We start from the raw sequence: 6,276 nt of genomic DNA on the forward strand, positions 1-6,276 counted from the left end.
TTTTTTTTTTTTTTTTTTTTTTTTTGAGACGGAGTCTTGCTCTGTGGCCCAGGCTGGAGTGCAGTGGCCGGATCTCAGCTCACTGCAAGCTCCGCCTCCCGGGTTCACGCCATTCTCCTGCCTCAGCCTCCCGAGCAGCTGGGACTACAGGCGCCCGCCACCTCACCCGGCTAGTTTTTTTTGTATTTTTAGTAGAGACGGGGTTTCACCGTGTTAGCCAGGATGGTCTCGATCTCCTGACCTCGTGATCCGCCCGTCTCGGCCTCCCAAAGTGCTGGGATTATAGGCTTGAGCCACCGCGCCCGGCCTTTAATATTTTTAATAATGAAAACATTTTAAATTTATTCTCTCAGCAATTTTGAAATGTACAGTTCTCAATTATTAGTTATATTTACCATGTACAATAGATCTCATACAAAAATATCAAACTTCCTCCTGAGGCTTTGTATCCTTTCATTATCACCTCCCTGTACCCTCCACCCTCATGTGAGCATTTCTGACATTAGAAGCATTCCTCAAAAATAACCCTTTAGGACACAGGGAGGGGAACAACACACACTGGGGCCTGTGGGGTAGGTTGTGGGGAGGGAGAGCATCAGGATAAATAGTTAATGCATGCAGGGCTTAATACCTAGGTGATGGGCTCATAGGTGCAGCAAACCACCATGGCACATGTTTACCTATGCAACAAACCTGTACATCCTGCACATGTACCCCAGAACTTAATAAAATAAAATAAAAACAGGCTGGGTGCAGTGGCTCATGCCTGTAATCCCAACACCTAGGAAGGCTGAGGTGGGTGGATCACCTGAGGTTGGGAGTTCGAGACTAGCCTGACCAACATGAAGAAACCCCGTCTCTACTAAAAATACAAAATTAGTCAGGCATGGTGGCGCACGCCTATAATCCCAGTTACTCAGGAGGCTAAGGGAGGAGAATCACTTGAAGCCGGGAGGCAGAGGTTGCAGTGAGCTGAGATAGAGCCATTGCATTCCAGCCTGGGCAACAAGAGCGAAACTTTATCTCAAAAAAAAAAAAAAATTCCCCTTTAAGGGCTGATAAAATAAAATCCATAGCCAAATTAGGCTGGGCACAGTGGCTCATGCCTGTAATCCCAACACTTTGGGAGGCCGAGGTGGGCAGATCACCTAAGGTCAGGATTTCGAGACCAGCCTGACCAACATGGAGAAACCCCGTTTCTACTAAAAATACAAAATTAGCCAGGTGTGGTGGTGCATACCTGTAATCCCAGTTACTCGGGAGGCTGAGGCAGGAGAATCTCTTGAACCCAGAAGACAGAGGTTGTGGTGAGCTGAGATCATGCCATTGCACTCCAGCCTGGGTGACAAGAGTAAACCTCTGTCTCAAAAAAAAAAAAAAAAAAAAAAAAAAATTCCATAGCCAGATGAAATTTAAGAGTTTAATTGAGCAAAGTACAATTGGTAAATTGGGCAGCCTTCTGAGCCAGAGTAGGCTCAGAGATTTATGGACAGAATAAGGAAAGTGATGTACAGAAAATGGAAGCGAGGGACAGAAACAGCCAGATTGGTTACAGCTCAGTGTTTGCCTTATTTGAAGAGGGTTTGAACAGTTGGCCCCTTTTGATTGGCCAAAACTTGGTGTTTGGCACAAGGGTAGATTATAGGCTGTTTATACCTCCATTTAGGTGATAGCTCACTATGTACAGAGAAACGTTTAGGTGAAACTTAAAATATGTAAGGAGGGTATATTTGATTTAACGGAGCTGTAGCACTAACTGAGAGGACTGTCTTTTTAAAATAAAAGTTAAATTTTCTGGGCACAGTGGCGCATACCTGTAATCCCAACACTTTGGGAGGCTGAGGAAGGAGGAAGGCTTGAGCCCAGAAGTTAGAGACCAGCCTCAGCAATATGGTGAGACCCCGTTTGTACAAAAAAATTACAAAATTAGCCGGGTGTGGTGGCACGTATGTGTGGTCTCAACTACTCAGGAGGCTGAGGTGTGAGGATCGCTTGAACCAGGGAGGTCGAGGCTGCAGTAAGCTGTGGTTGTGCCACAGCACTCTAGCCTGGGCAACAGAGCGAGACTCTGTCTCAAAAAAAATCATTTTTTTCTGCATAATGAATTAGTGGGCTTTTACTTAGATCATTAAAACTACAGTTTATTCTGTAAATATATTATCTGTTTCAGTTACTACTGGCACACAAACCACCCCCAAAATGTAAAAGCCTAAAACAGAAACAGTCATTTATTTGCTCATGATTCTGTAACTTGGGCAGGGCTTGGCAGCGTCAGCTAGTCTCTGCTGAGGCAACTTGACTGAGGCTAAAGATGCAAGATGGCCTCACCCAGCTCCTCAGTCGGGGGCTGGTGTGGCTGGAAGACGGCAGGCCCTTCTCTTTTCCTTGAGAGTCTCTCATCCTCCAGGGCCTTGTTGTCTTCAGGTGGTATCTCTCTCACACAGCACAGACAAACTTCTTTATATCACAGCTGGCTCTAAAAGGGAAAAACAAAGCTACGAGATTTCATAAGGCCTGCAAGTCACAGGGCCCCACTTCTGCTAGGTCCAACTGGTCAAAGCAAGTTCCAGATTCAAAGAGAAGGAAAGTAAAAGACACCTTCTAGTGGGAGAAGCAGCATGTACACACAGGAATGGGAGGCGCTGTCGGTGGCCACATTTGCAGACAATCCACCACTCCTACCTACAGAAACTGCCAGACCACTTCCACAACAAGGCAGTCAGTGTTCCTCTTCTAGTAGTGGTGTAAGAACTGAATATTCTCATCAAATCATCCACTCCTTAAAGCAATGATTGGTATTTGTGATGTGGCAAATAGGAATGGAGCCTGTGGCACAGAGCTTCTCTTCCCAAAGCTTGCAGTGGGAAAGTGAACTACACAGCCCAAGAAAAGAGTGAGCTACATGGCCTAAGAAAACAGGTACACAGACTTGGCCGGGCACGGTGGCTTATGCCTGTAATCCCAACACTCTGGGAGGCCGAGGCGGGTGGATCACTTGAGGTCAGGAGCTCAAGACCAGCCTGGACAACATGGTGAAACCCCGTCTCCACCAAAAAATTTAAAAAATAACCAGACATGGTGGTGGGCACCTGCAGTCCCAGCTACTTAGGAGGCTGAGGCAAGAGAATCACTTGAAGCTGGGAGGCAGAGGTTGCAGTGAGCCGAGATCATGCCACTGCACTCCAGCCTGGGTGACAGAGTGAGACTCCATCTGGAAAGGAAAGGAAAGGAGAGGAGAGGAGAGGGGAGGGGAGGGGAGGGGAGGGGAGAGGAAAAGGAAAGGAAAGGGAAAAAGAAGAGAAGAGAAGAGAAGAGGTGAACTCCCCATAGGGCCGGCAGTATAGAGTTACAAAACAGTATCATTTGCAAATACTTTGCAGGAAGGCAGTTCAAATTAAGGAAAGGGCCTAAGGTTGGCAGTCAAGAGACCTGAGGTCTGGAGCTGGCCTTGTGTCTATGAACAAACCAAGGTCAACTCTCTGGGCCTCAGTTTGCTATATATAAGGAGAAGGGTTTTTGTTTTGTTTTGTTTTGTTTTGAGACAGTCTCGCTCTGTCGCCAGGCTGGAGTGCAGTGGCACGATCTCAGCTCACTGCAACCTCCACCTCCCAGATTCAAGTGATTCTCCTCCCTCAGCCTCCCAAGTAGCTGGGACTACAGGTACATGCTACCACACCCAGCTTATTTTTGTGTTTTTAGTAGAGATGGGGTTTCACCATGTTGGCCAGGATGATCTCAATCTCTTGACCTCATGATCCACCCACCTTGGTCTCTCAAAGTGCTGGGATTACAGGCATGAGTCACTGCGCCTGGCCGGGTTGTTTTTTAAAATTTATTTTTTTAGACACTATGTTGCCCAGGCTGGTCTTGAACTCCTGACCTCAAGCAGTCCCCCTACCTTGGCCTCCCAAAGTGTTGGGACTACAAGCATAAGCCACAGTGCCCAGCCAGGGGAAGGGTTTTAGCTGAGTCTCCTCTGACAGCTCTGACACTGTCTGCCTATGCAAATACTGAACTTCATCCAGGGAATGGTTGGCTCTGTACACTCTGCCAGAGAAGTTCTTGGGGATCACTGAGGGTCTGAACAGGTGAGGGACAGATGAAGGCAGGGCCGGAGGAGGGAACCACATGGCAGTGTGCAGGGTGGCCTGGAGTTCCATCATGAAGCTGGCACAGAGCCTAGATTAAGAGCAGCAGAGGGAACAGACAAGAGATGGATGTGAGTGATTACCATGGAAGACTGTCATCAAATATGGCATGTGGAGGGCATCACGGTGTGTCTCTCTCTTCATTATGGAAACATCCCATGTTCACTGAAGGGATCTTGGAAAATATTTTTAAAACGAGAAAGAAGAAATGTTATCCTATAGATTCACCATTCAAATACCATCACTTTCACTTCTTTGATGGAATACCTTGTAGTCTTTCTTCTCTTCATATGTAGTTTTTCTTTTTAGTATGTAAGAAGCAGCATAAGGTAGTATTTGGAAAGTACGGCTTTTATTTATTTATTTATTTATTTTTTTTGAGACTGAGTCTGGCTCTGTCGCCCAGGCTGGAGTGCAGTGGCCGGATCTCAGCTCACTGCAAGCTCCGCCTCCCGGGTTTACGCCATTCTCCTGCCTCAGCCTCCGGAGTAGCTGGGACCACAGGCGCCCGCCACCTCGCCCGGCTAGTTTTTTGTATTTTTTAGTAGAGACGGGGTTTCACCGTGTTAGCCAGGATGGTCTCGATCTCCTGACCTTGTGATCCGCCCGTCTCAGCCTCCCAAAGTGCTGGGATTACAGGCTTGAGCCACCGCGCCCGGCGGAAAGTACGGCTTTTAATGTCAGAAAGACTTCAGATACAATCCTGGCTCTGTCACTTTTTTAAAAGAATCATTTCAACTTTTATTTGATTTATTTATTTTTGGGACAGGGTCTAGTTCTTTCACCCAGGCTGGAGTGCAGTGGCATGATCATAGCTCACTGTAGACTTGACCTCCCCGGCTCAAGCAATCTCCCCACCTCAACCTCCTGAGTACCTGGTACTACAGGCATGCACCACTATGCCTGGCTATGTTTTTGTATTTTTTTTTTTATAGAGATGGGGTCTTGCCATGTTGCCTAGGCTGGTCTTGAACTCCTGGGCTCAAGCAATTCTCCTGCCTCGGCCTCCTAAAGTGCCTGGATCACAGACATGAGCCATTGCACCCGGCCTCAACTTTTATTTTAGATTCAGTGGGTATATGTGCAGGTTTCTTACATGGGTATAGGGTTTGGGGTACAGATGAGCCTGTCACCCAGGTAGTGAGCATATTACCTAAAAGGTTGTTTTTCAGCCCACGTTCCCCATGCTCCCCTCCCTCCTTCTCTCTTCTCGTAGTCCTCAGTGTCTATTGTTACATCATTATGTCAATGCTTAGCTCCCATTTATAAGTGAGAACATGTAGTATTTGGTTTTCTGTTCCTGCCTTAATTTGCTTAGGATAATGGCCTCCAGCTGCATTCGTATTGCTGGCAAGGACGTGATTTTGTTCATTTTATGACTGCTTAGTATTCCGTGGGATGTATGAAGTACATTATCTTTATCCAATCCATCATTGATGGGCATCTAGGTAGATTCTATGTCTTTGCTATTGTGAATAGTGCTGTGATGAACGTACAAGTGCATGTGTCTTTTTGGAAAAACAATATATTTTCCTTTGGTTATATACCCAGTAATAGGATTGCTGAGTTGAATGGTAGTTCTAAGTTTCTGAGAAATCTCCAAGTTGCTTTCCACAGTGGCTGAACTGATTTACATTCCCACCAACAATGTATAAGCGTTCCCTTTTCTCTGCATCCTCACCAGCATGTGTTGTTGTTGTTGTTGTCATTTCAAGTAACATTTATTGAGAGCTCTCGGTGTCAAATGCTTTATCTGCATTAACTCATTTAATCCTCATAAAAAACCCTGGCCGGGCGCGGTGGCTCAAGCCTGTAATCCTAGCACTTTGGGAGGCCGAGACGGGCGGATCACGAGGTCAGAAGATCGAGACCATCCTGGCTAACACGGTGAAACCCCGTCTCTACTAAAAAATACAAAAAACTAGCCGGGCAAGGTGGCGGGCGCCTGTAGTCCCAGCTACTCGGGAGGCTGAGGCAGGAGAATGGCGTAAACCCGGGAGGCGGAGCTTGCAGTGAGCTGAGATCCGGCCACTGCACTCCAGCCCGGGCGACAGAGCCAGACTCCGTCTCAAAAAAAAAACAAAAAAACAAAAAAACAAAAAAAAAAACAAAAAATTTAAAATTTATC

The 6,276-nt window shown here is 46.6% G+C and overlaps 1 long non-coding RNA gene across 1 annotated transcript in view; it reads right to left on the reverse strand.

Moving 5' to 3' along the window:
• The window catches only part of LOC112627933, a 10,319-nt gene that overhangs the window by 401 nt on the left and 3,642 nt on the right, over positions 1-6,276 (reverse strand). Inside the window, exon 2 of the long non-coding RNA XR_003120248.1 lies at positions 2,329-2,476. This is a non-coding gene — a long non-coding RNA (uncharacterized LOC112627933). The remainder of the gene's footprint in view (positions 1-2,328; positions 2,477-6,276) is intronic.

This window comes from Theropithecus gelada, chromosome 7a, assembly GCF_003255815.1.
Source record: "Theropithecus gelada isolate Dixy chromosome 7a, Tgel_1.0, whole genome shotgun sequence".
In the NCBI taxonomy this organism is placed as follows: Eukaryota; Metazoa; Chordata; class Mammalia; order Primates; family Cercopithecidae; genus Theropithecus; species Theropithecus gelada.